Below are 15717 nucleotides of genomic sequence, written 5' to 3'. Positions count from 1 at the left end.
CGTTTACCTTTGAAGAAGGAGTGAGAGAGCAGTTGTGGTGGAGCTCAGCTGCCCATCTGAGTAAAACCACCACAACCTACTCTCCAAAAATGACTTTACATTTATACTTACTATTATTTCATTCACTATTTATGAGAAAAATAAGTGTTTTAATTGTAAATGGTAATATGCAAAATAATTTAGCTATATTGGTCATAATTGCTCATAAATTTGCCATTTGGTCTCTCATTTCGGAGAAATAATACATTCTGCACAAATTTCTGGGGGGCATCACTTGTTATAGTAAATATGTGAACACCTAATTTTTTTTGTCCATTTTCTTATCTACATAACCTTGTAAAACAAACAAACAAACAAACAAACAAAAACTTGGCACTGATCCATAAATCTTCTAATACCATCATCTACCAAAGACATTGAAAATTAGCTTATAGATTTAATCAAATCTTAAAACTGATTTATGTAAAGCATTGGTCATAATGATATGAATTCAGAATAACAGAAATTAATATGATATGAGAATGATAATAATGAGAAACATCACTGTGTAAGCATCAAGATTTTTGGCAGCAGATGGGCTGCAGGGATAGCTTCTGTGAGAAGAGTCTAGAATATGTCCCAGCTGTCTCTCTTGGACCTGCCACAGGACACCGCTGAGGCCCTAATCCAAGCTGATGGCACGGAAGATCACAGAATAACAGAATCATCTAGGTTGGAAGAGACCTCCAAGACCACCAAGTTCAACCTCTGACCTAACACTAACAATCCCACCACTAAACCATATCACTAAGCTCTACTTATAAATGTCTTTTAAAGACCTCCAGGAATGGTGACTCAAACACTTCCCTGGGCAGCCTATTCCAATGCCTAACAGCCCTTTCAGTAAATAAGTTCTTCCTAATATCCAACCCAAACCTCTCCTGGTGCAACTTTAGCCCATTCCCCCTCGTCCTGTAACCAGGCACATGGGAGAATAGACCAATCCCCACCTTGATACAGCCTCCTTTAAGGTACTGGTAAAGTGTGATAAGGTTACCCCTGAACCTCCTCTTCTCCAGGTGGAAGAGGAAAAAATGCTGGATACAGAGAGGAGAGAAGGGAAAAATATGAGAAAGTGAGAAACAGCAGACAGAACATCAAAGTCAGAGAACAATGTGTAGGCTTCCAGGTATAGAAGCCAATATGTCCCTTAAGTCCATGGAGAGCCCATGCTGGAACAGGTTTATCCCAAAGGAATTGATGCCTTTGGAGAGGCCCCATACTGGACCACGTGAAATGTGTGATAAGAAAAGAGTAGCAGAGAAGAACTGCTATGGACTGACCATAAATTCCCATTCCCCACCCTATACCATTCAGAGTTATAGGAATGGGGGATGAAGGAGTAAAGCTGAGCCTGGGAAGGTGGCTGGAGGGAAACGTTTAATTTTTTTTTGTCTTTATCACTACGCAAATTTATTTTAGTTGACAATAAATCCAATTATTTTTCCCCTAATTGAGTATGTTTTGATCATGAAGCTAAATGGTAAATATTCTTTCTGTCTCTATCTTGACCCACAAGCTTTTAACCCAATTTATGCCTCAACCTTGCAAAGAGGGAGTGTGAGCAGCTGGGTGGGCATCTGGCTGATGGCTAGATCCAGCCCACCACACAGCTATACATTTCTCATGTTGCTTATAAACTTGCTACATGATTGAGAGGACTTGTGAGTCATCAGAAATTTTAAAACAGTAAAACTTGCAAACCTATTCCCTTGTTTACATTAAAATGGTATGCCTGTCAGAAAGTGGGGAATCCATCTACTGTCTTTTGCTTTCTACTTTCCATGGATTATACTGCTACTCAGTACATAACAAGAATTTTAAACATAAAGTCATGGATTTTTTTATGAAATGTTCCAGTGACCTCAAAAACATGTTTCCAGTGACTCCCATCATGCGTAAGCTAGAATTAAAGATTGGTGAGCTTAGAACTCTCATATTTTTTTTCATGATTTTGAATAAGAATATCAAAAAATCCTTGAAGAAGTGAATTTAAAAAATATAATACCTCAAAATTTGCCAAAGATAGTGTCAGGAATCACATTTATAGATTATTAAAAGCAAGTGCATACTGTTAACATTGTATGTCTTTCTCTGTGACTACAATTTAAAAACATTGAAGTGTCAGACCAATCTTCATTATTCCTAGATCATCATATGGTCAGGAAGCTCTGTACACTGAGTCACTAAGCATCTCTACTCAATAATTTACATCCATGAAACCATGCCCACAGTCCACTTTTGTGAAACCTCTATGTCTGCTTGCTGTGCCTGTAATTGTCTTCACTTTCCACATTCAGAACTCAATGAAAAATTTGTATAACTTATTATATGACTTATAATAGAATATTAAGGATTATTCAACATTAAGGAATGTTCAACACTTTCCTTTTCATTCAGCCATGCATTTTATAGCTAAACTCATCTAGTTATCTGTGCAGAAATAAGCACCTTTAAGCACGTTTTTTTTTTTTTTTTTTTTTTGTTTGTTTGTTTTTTTTTTTTTTTCCTGAAAAGTGTTTTTTTTTTGCCTATAACAGTTCCATGTATGCTAATAGGAAAACAAATCTGTTAATTTCCTGTAATTATTTGTGCAGGATATTGATTTACTTGTGCAATAGACCGCAGTTCTGAACCTTGAGGTTTCATCAAGAAATTACTTGTCAGATTAGCAAAACTATCAGGAAGTCACATGTGTTGCAGAAATACAGTACTATCTTGACCATCATGGCTTCACTGTTGCTTTCATCTTGCTACTCTCTGCTGTTTGATTACTATACAAGAATCAAAATAATATTTTTGTGACAAAGAATATTATAAAAATTATAGAATAAGAAAAATAACTTTTAAAAGAATGACATTTTCCCTTGCCAGACAAATGAAACAACTATTTTCCTCTCAGTGCCTTTGTCTGGATGTCATGATGAGTGGTGAGAGAAAGATGTTGACAGAAAGTTAAAATTATGTGGAACTTGGAGATAATATATAACCAGATCCATGGAGATGATATATATCTAGATCCATGCACAGACTCTTCAGATTATTACTTTCTATGAGAAATATATATATATATTATGAACTGGTTTTGAATTTGTTGTCTCATGTGATAAAATTCAAACCGCCATGGTTTATAGCAGTTTGGTCATGTAAAACTTGTAGATAAACAGTGTTGCTGTAACCAGCATTCTGAATCTGTGGCAAATATGCTCAGCAGTAGTGAATAGTAAATTAGTTAATGTAATATTTGGGAAAAAATATACATGCATCTCTTCTTCTTCTAGACTGAAAGTTAATATAAAATCTATGTATTCATACGTATATGCAGATGAATATAGTTTTTAGCTTAGACACTGAAGAGTTTCTGAACTTCTGATTCATAGTCCAGACAAAATGGATATGATGAAGAGAATCTTTTTTTTCTTAAAAGTAAAACCAAACCAACCAACCAACCAACCAACCAAACCAAACCAAACCAAACCAAACAAAAAACAACCAACCAACCAACCAACAACAACAACAAAAAAAAAAACAACATACTAAAACAAAACTTTATACTCACTTGCCAAAGAGATAGCTCCAGGGCAGACAGATTCTTCAGCGGAGTGGGGAATAGAAGAGTGCAGGGGTGTCCCTTCATTGAGGCCCCTTTGAGGTAGTTGAGGGAGCCACCAGGACAGCGGTAGAAGGGACAGGCAACTCAGGGACAGTACAAGGAAGCTGCTAGCATATGCAGAGAAAAAATCAGGAGGGCCAAAGCTCAGTATGAGCTCAGTTTGGTCACTGTGGTAAAGGATAACAAAAAATGTTTTTATAAATATATTAGCAGCAAGAAGAGAGTGAGGGAGAATATCCATTCTTTACTGGATGCGGGGGGGGGGGGCGGAATGACTACTGAGAATAAGGAAAATGCTGAGGTTCTTAACACCATCTTTACATCTGTCTTTACTAGCCTCTAGCACTTATCCTCAGAGTACTTGGCCTCCCAGCTTGGAAGTCTGGGGATCAGAAGAACCCCCCCACAGTTCAGGTAGAAACAGTTAGGGACCTGCTGCTCCACCTAGACCATCACAAGTCCATGGGGACGGATGGGATTGACCAGAGGGTGCTGAGGGAGTAGGCTGATGTGATTGGACCACTTTCTATCACCTATTGGCAGTCACGGTCATCTGGAGAGGTCCTGGATGACTTGCTAATATGACACATATATAAGAAGGGTCATAAGGAGGACCCAGGGAACCACTGGCCTGTCATCCTGACTTTGGTGCCAGAAAAGGTGATACAACAGGTCATCTTGAATGCAATCACACAGCATATGCATGACGATGGGGGGATGAGGCCCAGTCAGCATGGGTTCATGAAAGACAAGTCCTACCTGATCAACCTCATCTCCTTCTATGACTGGGTGATCCACCTGGTAGATGATGGAAAGGCTGTTGACATAGTCTACCTAGACTTCAACAAGACCTTTGAGATGGTCTCCCATAGTACTCTCCAGGAGAAGCTGGCATCCCATGGCTTGGACAGGTACACTCTCTTTATGGGTTAAAAACTAGCTGGATGGCCGGGCCCAGAGAGTGGTGGTGAACAGAGTGAAATCCAGCTGGTGACCAATCACCAGTGGCGTTCCCCAGGGATTGGTGTTGGAGCCCATCCTTTTTAATATTTTTACTGATGATTTGGGTGAGGGAAGTGAGCGCACCCTCAGTGAGTTTGCAGCTAACCCCAAGTTGGGGTGACGTGTCAATCTGCCAGAGGGCAGGAAGGCCCTGAAGAAGGACTTGGACAGGATGGGTTGATGGGCAAAGTCCAATGGGATGGGATGAGGTTCAACATGGCAAAGTGCCGGGTCCTGCACTTTGGCCACAACAACCCCATGCAGCACTACAGGCTTGGGGCAGATTGGCTGAAAAGCTGTGCAGAAAAGAAGGATCTGGGGGTGTTGGTTGGTGCTTGTATGAGCATGAGCCAGCATTGTGCTTGGCTGGCCATGAAAACCAATGGCATCCTGGTATGTATCAGAAATAGTGTAGCCAGCAGGACCAGGAAAGTGGTCATCCCCCCTGTACTCTGCTTTGGTGAGGCTTCACCTCAAGTACTGTGCTCAGTTTTGGGCCCCTCTCTTCAATAAAGACATTGAGGCCCTGGAACATGTCCAGAGAAGGGCTACAAAGCTAGTGAAGGGCCTGGAACACAAGTCCTGTGTGGAGTGACTGAGGGAACTGGGATTATTTAACATGTAGAAGAGGGTGCTCAGGGGAGACCTTATTGCTCTCTACAACTACCTGAAATGAAGGTGTAGGGATCTGGGAGTTGACCTCTTCTCGTAGACAACTAGTGATAGGACTAGAGGGAATGGCCTCAAATTGCACCAGGAGTGGTTTAGGTTGGAAATTAGGAGACATTTTTTGTCAGAAAGAGTAGTCAGGCATTGGAACAGGTTGTCCGGGTAAATGGTGTAGTCAAGAGACCTGGGGGTGTTTAACGAAAGCTTGGACTTGGTGCTTAGGGACATTATTTAGTGGTTGTCATCACTAGTAAGGTGATGGTTGGACCAGATGATCTTGAACATCTTTTCAAACTCTAATGATTCTATGATTCTATATTGTCAGGGTCAGAAAGGACAACCCCCAGTTTTGTGACCACCGGCAGGAGGAAGAAAAGATGGGTTTTAGTTGTGGGTGTGTAGTGGGTTTACGTGGCAAGGTTTTGGTAGCAGGGGCCAAAGGGGTGGTTTCTGTGAGAAGGATCTAGAAGCTGCCCCATGTTTGGTAAGGGGGCTGACCAGAGCTGAGCTAATAAGCGATAATGTTTTGTGCCTCTGTGAGAGCATACATGTATTTAAGAAAGGGAAAAAAAAATGCTGCACCTCACAGCAGATGGGAGAGTGAGAGGAGTGAGGAACAGCCTTACAGGTGCCAAGGTCAGTGAAGAAGGAGGGGGGAGAGGTACTCCAGGAGCTGGAGCAGAAGTCCCCTGCGGCCTGTGGTGAGGACCATGGTGAAGCAGGCTGTCCCCCTGCGGCCCATGGAGTACCATGGTGGAGCAGGGTTCCATGCTGCAGCTCGTGGAGGAGACCACGCAGAAGCAGGTGACCTGGCAGGAGCTGCTGCCCATGAGGGGCCCAGGTTGGAATAGTTTTCTCCTGAGAGATGGACCACATGGTACGGACCCATATCTGGACCAGTTCTGAAGGAGCTGCTGCCTGTGGGAAGCCCACGCCGGATCAGTTCATCAAGTACTGCATCCCGTGGGAGGAACCCCACAGCACAGGGGATGAGAGTGACCGAGAAGGAGCGACAGAGAAGAAGCGCTGTAGGCTGATCATAACCCCCATTCCCGCATTCCCTTGAGCTGCTCAGGGGGAGGAGGTGGGAGAGGGTGGATGGGGGGGGGGGGGGGGGGGGGGGAAGGTGTCTTTGTTTTTTTTTCCTTTGTTTCTCACTTCTCTAGCCTGTTAGTAATAAGCAATAAATCTTACTGTCTCCCTATGCTGAGTCTGTTTTGCCCGTTACAATAATTACTGCATCATCTGCTTGTCCTTATCTCAAACTTTGAGCCCTTTTCATCATATTTTCTCCCCATTCCTCTTTGAGGAGGGGGAGTGAGAGAGCAGCTGTGGTGGAGCTTGGCTGCCCACTCGAGCGGAACCACCACGGGATGATTCCACAATAGTGGGAACAGGGGCTCTAATATGTAGAAGGGATCCTACTATTAGGGAAGTCTGACTCCTTCCTGAGGCCTGGGTTAAGGATGTCACTAAGAGATTTGCCAGCTTGGTTCAATCCTCAGACTATTACCCATTGCTGGTACTACATATGGGAGGAGAAGAAGTGGTAACTCATAGCACAAGAACAACCAAAAGGGACTTCAAAAAATTGGGATGGATGATCAGGAACTTGGGTGTGCAAGTCATCTTCTGTTCCATTCTCCCCAGTATTGACAGTGACAGGAACAGAAAAACAGTGTTCATTAACAAGTGTTTCTGTGGCTGGTGTCATAGCCAAAACTTCAGATTCTTTGATGACAGAAAACCTTATATGGCGATAAGCTTGCTGGCATCCAACAGGATTCATCTTTCCCAAAGAGGGAATAGGGTCCTTGGTCATGAGCTGGCAGGGCTCACTGCTTGGGCTTTAAACTAGGTTTGATGGGGAAGGGGGGTATCATGAGGAATGCTGGCAATAAGGTATAGGATGACATGCCATCCCACTTATGCCAGCTGAACACCAGAGCCAGCAAAGGATGCCCAGAGCCTAGAGAGGGAACAAAGATCAACAGGAGAGCTACACTAGGTGCATATGGATTAATTAGGTGCCCTATCCAGAAAGACAGATGCATTGAGAGCCCAACTCAAATGCTTCTAAATGAATGCATACAGCATGGGGAATAAACAAGGGGAACTGGAGTTGTGGATGCACTTGCAGGGCTATGATTTTGTCGCAATTACAGAAACATCGTGGGACAACTCTCACGACTGGAATGTGTTCATGGATGGCTTTGTGCTTTTCAGGAAGGACAGGCCAGGAAGGCAAGGTAGTTGAGTTGTTCTTTACATGAGTGAGCAACTGGAATCTATGCAGATCTGCCTAGGGGCAAACAAAGTACAAGTCCAGAGTCTATGGGTAAGGACTAAAGGGCATGCCAACAGGGGTGACCTTGTGGTGGGTGTTTCCTAAAGGCCACTGGATCAGGAAGAGGAAGTGGCTGAGGCCTTCTACAGGCAACTGCAAGTTGCCTCATGTTCACAGGCCCTGCTTCTTATGGGTGACTTTAAGCACCCCAGTATTTTCTAGGAAGACAACATAGCTCAGAACAAACAGTCCAGGAGGTTACTGAAGAACATTGTGGATAACTTCTTGACGCAGGTGGTAGGTGAACCAACAAGGAGAGGGGTGCTGCTGTACCTGGTACTCACAAACAGAGATTGTCTAGATGGAAACATGAAGGTTGAGGGCAGTCTCAGCTGCACTGATGATGAGACTCTGGAGTTCAAGTTCCTGCAAGGAGGAAGCAAGGCAAAAAGTAGGACGGCAACCCTGGATTTCAAGAGAACTAATCTTGACCTCTCTGGGGACCTAATTGGAAGCATCCCCTGGGCCAGGACCCAAGAAGGAAAGGGACCCCAGGAAAGTTGGCTAATATGCAAGCACCACTTCCTCCAAGCTCAGGATCGATGCATCCCTACAGGAAAGAAGTAGAGCAAAGGGGACAGGAGACCTGTATGAATGGGCAAGGAGCTCTTGGAAAAACATAAACAGAAGAAGAAAGCATACATGATGTGGAAGAAGGGACAGACCACTTGGGTGGAATGTAGGGACATTGTCAGAGAATGCAGGGATGCAATGAGGAAGGCCAAGGCCTGTTTAGAATTTAATTTAACAAGAAACATCAAAGATAACAACAAGGGCTTCTTCAAATACATAAGAAGGGCTTAATCAAATACATCAGCAGCAAAAGAAAGACTAAGGAAAATGTGGGTGCTAAATGAGGTAGGTGCCTCAGTAACTCTGGAGCTTGTCCAGAGATGGGCTATGAAGCTGGTGCAGGGTCTGGAACACAAGTCATATGAGGAACAGCTGAGACAACTGGGGTTGTTAATCTGGAGAAGAGGAGACTCAGGGAAGACCTTATGGTTCTCTACAACTACCTGAAAAGAAGGTGTGGGGAGCTGGGGGTCAGCTGCTTGTTGCAGATAACCAGCAATAGGACTAGAGGGAATGGCCTCAAATTGCACCAGGGGAGGATTAGATTGGAAATTAGGAGACGTTTATTCTCAAAAAGAGTAGTTAGGCATTGAAATGGGTTGTCCAGGTAGGTGATAGAGTCACCATCCCTGGGGATGTTTAAGGAAAGGTTGAATGTATGGTTTAGTGTGTGATAATGGTGATAGGGGGATTGGTGGACCAGATGATCTTGGAGGTCTTTTCCAACCATAATGATTCTATAATTCTATAAAAACATACTAAAACAAAGCAAAGCAAAACAAAACAAAACAAAATCTCTCAGAGACAGAAACATTAAGAGTACTTATCAAAAGGAGAGAGGAAATAGAACTAAATGAAGGGAAACTATTAATAGTATTAAATAAGTACACGTGTTATCTTCAAATCATAAAATGTCAGTGTTTCTTAATTCTGATATTAAATATAAAATTGCCCATCATTGTATTAGTCAATGAATATTGTTTTATTTATTTTTTTCTCATGTCTTCAGCTTCGTATATTCAGAATGTATCAAAAAGAAAAAAAATATCAAATTCTTCATTGCTTTATGTGTGAGTATAGGGAAACTTTTAATATTAGATTCTTATTAATGAAAAAGCTAGATATTAATGACATAGAAAAGTATACAAGAGGAAATGTGCTGGATTTTCTTGCAATCATTAGTATTCTGTCCAGGATTTATTCATACAGACTCAGTCCTTTTTATTAGTAGACTGACATTCTTAAGGTTTGTTTATATTTTTCATTCTTATTATTAATATCCATAGACATATTAATAATGGCATCCACAGTAATTTAATTGAACTAAGGTTTGTATTTCAAAATATTTTTTTAGTCAAGGAAGCTAGAATGTCTTTCTTGTTGTCAAGGACATGTGTAATCTAGACACAATAGGGAAAGGTCTGCATGGTCTTCAGTCTGATCCTTTTGACACACAGAAGAACTTTTTATTTTTTCCTTTAAAGGGAGACAAAACTATAGCCATGGATGTAATGGAGAATTGCATTGCAAAGAAGGACATTTCTTTTTCATTCTGTGCCAGACAATTTGTTGATCTTCTTGTGTTCCGTTTGTTTTGCAAGCACCACATCTACTGCTACCCACTTAAAAGTCAAGTTGAGTTTGAGAGAGATGTAAAAATACCTCAGTTAATTCATCTGCAAGAAGCTCTTGGAAAGAAGATAGGGAAATACAGGGGTGCGTAGGTTAAGTAAATGCACAAAGCCCATAGGATCAATAAATCTTGTAAGACTCCAGAAGATGGTAGAAAATAGAGATGATAAAGAAACTGAATGGGCAGAATGTTTTTTGTTTTTGTTTTTGTTCTTTTTTGTTTTGTTTTGTTTTGTTTTGTTTTTCTGCCAGCCAAGAAAACTATCATTGTCACTAGACTTGCTAGAACCAAGGAAGTGGGGTTCAGAGGGAAAATCAATGTTGTAAGAACGAACTCGGGGATAGGATACTTGTTTTCAAACATATTTCCAGTCTGTCTTACCGGATCTAATTTACTCTGAAAGGTTGTCTAAGATTTTGCCCTTTAGGATGACTGGCTTTAAAAATCTTCTGAATGTTTCAATTGTGCTTGTTTTGGATGGATACCTAACAAACTAGCTAAATAAATAAATAAAAATGTGAGTTGTATCTGAAAACTCTGGAAAATTTGAGATCCCATCACATATCAGTCAGGTGGAGAGTCAACATTTTCTGGCTTACCTGTAAAGAATGAGCACCAGGGCTGCTCTTCCTCAGTATATATGTCCTAAAAAGAGACATAACATTAGGAAATACAAATTAAACACTGTTTGACCCCCACTCTAGAAATGACTGTATATTTCATTCACTACAGATGTTATTTTACACTCAGTTCATTTGACGTTTTCCATGGTATAATTTCTCTTATGGTCACAAGAATGACTATACCAAGTCAGTTTAAACATCTCTCCAGTTGGTAACTCCACCAGCATTTAACAGGAAGAAAAGTGAATCAAACCTGGGTAATTTTTGTTACTCAGTGGTCAGGTTCTACTGTCAATGGAGGTAGGAGCTTCTGTAGCTGTTTCATGTGAATTCTAACCTCTTCTCAATGAAACTTTGAAACAATATACACATGCTGCTGTAGCTCTGGGATGATGACCGGAAGACCCTAGCATACATTTGTCTCATGTACATCATGGGACAGTCCATTGCTGATCAACCTCAACTTATTTGGGTTATTCTAATTGTGCACTATATTGCTAGACTTTTCTTTAGAATACATGTGTATTTCTGAGTCAGGACCAAGCACTAGCTGGAGGAAGTGTGATGGGGGATCCCATAGACTTTGGACTCTAAGTCTATTTTTCTATTTCTATTTTATCTAATTTATATTTTTTCTATTTTTCTGATTTCTATTTATACTTGTATTTTTCGCCATTTTGCACTACTCTGCACTCTTAAACAGCTTTGGGAAGAAGTGATTACTTGTCTTGTTTTTACATTCCTGACCCTTTGCCCTTTGGCCATTCTTTCTTCCTCCTCTTTCCTTTTTTTTTTTTTTTTTTTTTTTCCTTCCTGTGATCATTTTGTTATTAGTCTTCTGTGAGGGTGAAGCCACAAGTATTTTAGTTCTCTTTCCCTAATTGGAAAGGGCAATACATCAGCAATCAAAGACAAATGTCTAGGAAGAGTGAAAAACAGCTGTATCTGTCATCATAGAATCACAGAATGGCCCAGGTTGGAAGGGACCTCAAAAGATCGTCTGGTCCAACCTTTTGTGGGAAAAGGGACTCTTGGTGAAGTTACTTAGCACTGCATGCAATTGCATCTTCAGTGATGGGGATTCTACTATGGCCAGGAGAGCCTGTTACAATAATTAATTGTTGCAGGAAGCACGGCCGGAAGCACGACAGACACTAGTAGAGTCAGATCATGCTCTATTTTATTGCCCGAATAGCCTAACTTTTATAGTGAACTTAACAGGGGCGGACAGTGTTTCATACAAGATTATTGGTCAAAAGCACTCAGACAAACAACTACAAGAAAACAACCTCACCTGCAAGAAAACAACCCCCTTGTGATTAGCAGTCACATAGACCTTGTCCTTGAAGCCAGCTACTGGTAACAATATTTTTCTGAATTCCTCAATTGGGTGATGTGGGAATACTGTCATGGGAACTTCTCATAGTTGCCCTGGTAGCTTGGTTTGCTCAGCTACAGCAAGCCATGGGATTTTTGCTGTTTCAAAAAATCCCTCAACAATTAATTGTTGTCACTATAAAAAAATACGATTTCACGTCCCAGCATGAAAACTCTCCCAATGCAACTTGTATCTGCTGTGCCGTGTCATCTCTGTGTGGCTCCTTGTGAAGAGCCATCCATCTTCTTTGTAGTTGCCCTTCATCAAGTAGCAGAACCATGTGATGAGTCTCCCCCAGTCCTTTTCTTTTCCAAGCTGAAAGGACTGAACTCCAGGCTTTCCTCATGGGGATGGTTCTCCAGCTCTTTGATCATCATCTTCATGACCCTCCTTTGGACTCCTCTAGTCAGTCTGTGTCTTTTCTGAACTGGGAACAGAGCTGCACACAATACTCCAGGTGCAGCCTGTCAAAGGATTAAGATGACCACGTCTCTTTCTCTGCTACTAATGCCCTTGTGGATACAGCCAAAGGTTCAGTCTGCCTTCACTGCCTTTGTAGCAGTGCTCTGTTAACATGTTTGGCTTGTTGCCCACCACAATCTCCAGTTCCCTTTCAGCAAGGCAGGTCCTCAACCACACAGTTCCTAGACCATACTGGGTTCTGTGGTTGTGTTATCCCAGGTGCAGGACCTTGCAATTGTCTTTGTTAAAGTTCAACCAGTTCTTGCTTACCCACTCTTCTAGTCTGTCCAGGTCTCTGTGAGACAAACTCTCCCTTCTGAAGTCTCCACTATCTGTCAACAGCAATATTCATAAGAATAGCATAGCAACTAACATCAAATCCTTTTTGACAAGCTGACAGCCCGAGTCAAAACCATTGATCACCATTCTCTGAGTATGGCCTGTTAGCCAATTTCCTACCCATCTCACAGACCACCCATCCAATCTGTATCTTTCCATTTTGCCTAGGACAAGGCTTGGGTAAACAGTGTAGAACATTTTGCTAAACTATAGGTATAAAATACCTACTGCCTTCCCCATGTAGACAGATAATGGGATGCAGTTAATTTTCTTTATAGTGGCTCGTATGGTGCTGTGTTTTGGATTTAAGACAAAAATGATGCTCACCACTAAATGTATCTCCAAATAGGAGATAATAAGATAATGCAGCATTACCCTACTAAAATACATGCCTTAAGATGTAGTTTGCCTAAGCTACATCTTTGGAGTCATAGTAGCATAATGAGCAGTATTTTATTTTTCTTGTTATGCCATGTATTATTCCTTTTATATTTATTTCAATAAATATATTAGTCTTGCATACTGTGAAGATGAGGAAGTTTAACCTGAAGCTATGAGTTATGATCTGGGGGGGCTTTTTGTTCACAGTCACAAAGTCCCCATGGAAACAAAGTTAACTCATGAAGCAGCTCTTAAAAAAGAAACAAAATGAAACAACACCAACAAAATAAAAACAAAAGGCAAGGGAAGTAGGGGGAGGATGGTTTACTTCTAAGTAACATGTAATATGGAGAAAAAAAATGAAATAGTGAAAAAAAAAATAGGAATATTTTTACAATAATTCTAAATTAGAAGTACCATTATCCTCTACCCCATTCTCCTTGTTCTTTCATTCATATTTAAGATCTTAACTATGCAGTGAGCAGAAAACTATTAGACAAGCTTTCAGCATGAATGTCCATCACCTGTCAAATGTGAAGTACAAGACAATCATTGTGTTTTGTGTTGGCTACAGAGAAACTGATGAAATAAATAGAATATATAATGTGATGTCTCTTTCATCTATAAAAATATTGTCTCAGAAGTTATGCTTCATTAGCTTCAAATGTAGCATGCATAATAAAGGAAGAAGGCACAACATTCCTTTGATTCATTGTGTGAAAGCTTATCACCCCCCTTTTCAAGTGACAGTTTATTAAATAAGGTGAATAACAGAACATATTCAGACTGGAACTGAATCACAGTCTGACACTTCCTGGCTGATTACAAAGTAAATATGACAGCTTTGCACTTCCATTTTGTGTAATTAGGAAGTAAATGGGATAAGATATATGGAGCTCCCTGCAGTGTGTTCACTCATACCTTTTCCCTTAAAATCATTAATTGAGTCAGAAAAATGATAAAAAATTACCTTGGTGCGAGGCACAAGGAATTTTCACTTCTTTCTCATTAGGCACAAGAAATCATATGGAGTGCAAACAAGAGATATCTACAGTAGTTCACCTGTCTATATAAACACTTTGTAGCATTGTTACTCCATATGTTACTCCAGGGAGGATATAGTAAACCATTTTCTTAGCCTCAATAAATTGTGATGCATTTACCTAAATTTCATTTTATTAAATATAGAATCATAGAATACACCAAGTTGGAAAGGACCTACAAGGATCATCAAGTTCAATTCCAGGCTCCACACAGGTCCACCCAAAAATTCAGACCATATGATTAAGAGCATAGTCCAGACGCTTCTTGAACTCCAACAGTCTTAGTGCCATGACTATATCCCTGGGGAGCCTGTTCCAGTGTGCAACCACCTTCTCAGTGAAGAACCTTTTCCTGATATCCAACCTGAACCTCCTCTGTTGCAGCTTGACTCCATTCTTGCAGGTCCTATCGCTGATCACCAGAGAGAAGAGATGGGTGCCTGCCCCTCCACTCCCCCTCATGAGGAAGCTGTAGACCACAATGAGGTCTCTCCTCAGCCTCCTATTTTCCAAGCTAAATCAACCGAGTGACCTCAGCCACTCCTCATATGTCTTCCCCTCTAGGCCTTTCACCACCTTTGTGGCCCTTCTCTGGACACTCTCCAACAGTTTCATGTCCCTTTTGTACTGTGATGCACACAGTACTTGAGGTGAGGCTGCACCAATGAAGAGTAGAGCGGGACCATCACTTCCCTTGACCAACTAGTAATGCCATGCTTGATGCACCCCAGGATACATTTGACCCTCCTGGCTGCCAGGGCACACTGCTGGCTCATATTCAGTTTGCTATGAACAAAAAAAACCACAACAGATAAAAAACAGATCCCTCCCTGTGGGGTTGCTCTCCAGCATCTCGTCCCCCAGTCTGTATGTATAGCCAGGGTTGCCCCTTCCCAGGTGTTGGACCCGGCACTTGCTCTTGTTAAACTTCATGCAGTTGGTGATTGCCCAGCTCTTCGACCTGTCCAGATCTCTCTGCAAGGTGTTTCCACCCTTGATAGAGCTAACAACTCCTCCCAGTTTAGTGTCATCTTTTCTGTTTGTGAAGTGAGTTATTCAGGATGAAGGACAATGGAGAGCGAAGAGAAGTTGCTATATTCCTTTTTCAAATGAGATCTTTCAAGATACATCTGGGATTATGAGATTTAGACTGAAGCAAACTAATTAATTTTATCTTGAGTTAATATGACGGACACCCTAAACTTTGAAAGAATGTATATCATTTCTGGTCACCAGGAAGAGCAGCAAGGTATATGAATTACGTTTCTTTTCACATAGTTTTTTGACACATTCCATGCTAAGCACTATAAAATACATAATAGTTTATATAAAGACTATAAAATTTAGTTATAATGCCAATAATTTGTTGCTTATAAATAATATAGTATTATTTATAACCAGCAGTCGGGACAGGGCGGATGAAATTTGTTCTGAATCGTACTATCTGATATATATTTGGTAAGGAACAGAAAGATTTTGTTGCTATGCAGTGAGGGAAATGTACTGTCTGCTCTTTGTATCCCATCTAATTAGAATTCAGAGCAGAAAATTCCCCATATTCTGAGTTTTCTGTACTGATGAATACAGCACTTTTTTTTTTTTTTTTTTTTCAGTT

The sequence above is a fragment of the Anas acuta genome, chromosome Z (genome assembly GCF_963932015.1).
Source record: "Anas acuta chromosome Z, bAnaAcu1.1, whole genome shotgun sequence".
Taxonomy (NCBI): Eukaryota; Metazoa; Chordata; class Aves; order Anseriformes; family Anatidae; genus Anas; species Anas acuta.
The sequence above is the reverse complement of the archived record's forward strand: the minus strand, read 5'-3'. Positions refer to the sequence as shown.